Source organism: Orycteropus afer, unplaced genomic scaffold (genome assembly GCF_000298275.1).
Source record: "Orycteropus afer afer isolate SDZICR_OR568_19922 unplaced genomic scaffold, OryAfe1.0 scaffold00447, whole genome shotgun sequence".
Classification (NCBI taxonomy): domain Eukaryota; kingdom Metazoa; phylum Chordata; class Mammalia; order Tubulidentata; family Orycteropodidae; genus Orycteropus; species Orycteropus afer.
The window spans coordinates 1,336,280-1,338,017 of NW_006922034.1; the positions used below are offsets into that span (position 1 = coordinate 1,336,280).

Below are 1,738 nucleotides of genomic sequence, written 5' to 3' on the forward strand. Positions count from 1 at the left end.
ATATAATTTTTGGATGGAATTTTTTTTTTCTTTCAAGGTTTTATATATATCATCCCATTGCCTTCTTGCCTGCATGTTTTCTGCTGAGAAATTAGAGCTTAGTCTTATTGGTTGCCCTTTGTAGGTAACTTTTTGTTTTCTCCATGCTGCTTTCAGGATTCTTTCTTTGTCTTTGATTTTGGTGGGTTTGAAGATGATATGTCTTGGAGATTTTCTTTTGGGGTCTGTGGTAGTTCAGTTTGTGTGTCAACTTGGCTGAGCCTGGTTGAATGGCTAGGCAGCTGGATGTAGTATTCTCCATGATGACACTGGTAATCAACTCTGTGGTGTAATCTACTGTGAGCAACAGAGTAGCTGTCTTAGGGAATGTGGTCTGCTTCATGTATATAAGAAGAAGCCTTGGGGTATGGTCCCTAGCTTATGGCACCTTGAACCCTGCATGTAGCTCTGTCATCGTTCAGTAGCCTGTCATGCTATGCCAACAGTGGGACTTACAATGGACTTGAATGAAGGGTCTACCATGTGATTTGGTAATATCAGGACTGTGCCTTTTTACTTGTCAACCTTGGGCTTGTCAGCCTCAGCAGTCAGCAGCTGTCTGAGTGAAGAAAAGCCTCTAGCTTCTGTGGGCTGGGAGCAGGAGGCAGAGCCAGACCTCAAGGTGAGGGGCTTTCACCCAGCCCCTAGAGCCTAGCACTTTGAACTTGGACTTAAAGCCTCCAAATTATAAGAATAAACTCCTGTTTGTTCAAGCCATCCCATTTGTGGTATATTCCTGTCAGAGCCGCACTAGGTAGCCAGAATCGAATTTGGTACCGAGAGAGTGGGATGCTGTTCTGACAGATACCTAAAATGTGGAAACAGGAGTGGAGTGCATCCTTGACCCGAGATGCTGGCAGAGAGACCCTGGCATATGGCATGAGAGACAACAGGAGCAAAGCCAAGAGACTGACAGAGAGATACTGGCAGAGAGACCAGCATGAGAGATGGCAGTAGTAGAGCCCAGAAACTGACATTAAATAGCAGCAGGCCTACCAGCCCATGGAGGAGAGAGCCAAGTACCATTGGGCAGGTGGCTTCCTGGTGGAGTGGGTTGCCTTCGGGCATTAATTGGTAGAATAGACTGGCTTGAGATGGAGTAGCAGGTTGGCTGGCCCACAGAGCAAGAAAGCTAAGTGCTTTTGAGGCAGGAAGATTTCCTGTAGAGTGGGTTGCCTTCGGCATTAATCAGCAGAAGCAGAGAGACCAAGGAAATGGAAGCAGAGCTGCCTCAGCCTGAAAGGGTAGGACCATGGTTTTTTGGGGTGGAACCACCACAGCCCCCTAGATTTCAAAAAGGCAGGCCTTCACCAACTTAGTTCTGGGGTGTGGGGCTGCTCGTTCATGTGAATCAGTGGGATGGAGCCATAGCCGTTGCCCAAGAGTGAGGGGGCGGGGCTGCCATGCCCAAGAGGGAGAGGAATGGACCCACCAGGGCAAGGTGGTGAGGTCACCACTTAGAGGAACTAGGGCACTGGAGCCACCCAGTGAGGAGATCTGTACAGATGCAACCCAATGAAGATCTGTACAGATGACAAGTTGACAAGGGATGGAATTGTTTGTCAGTTGCTGGTGGTCTTCACTCAGTGGTTGGGGCTGCAGGAGATACAGGCATGGTTGGGTTGTGTGGGAATGGTTGCTGTCTCCTACTCAGTTATACCAAAAAATAAAAAAAAAAGAAGAGAACAAAAAACCCAAA

The 1,738-nt window shown here is 47.9% G+C and overlaps 1 protein-coding gene across 1 annotated transcript in view; it reads left to right on the top strand.

Moving 5' to 3' along the window:
- IL1RAPL2 (interleukin 1 receptor accessory protein like 2) overlaps positions 1 to 1,738 on the top strand; it is an 809,088-nt gene that overhangs the window by 25,840 nt on the left and 781,510 nt on the right. The gene's annotated exons all lie outside the window — the stretch shown is intronic.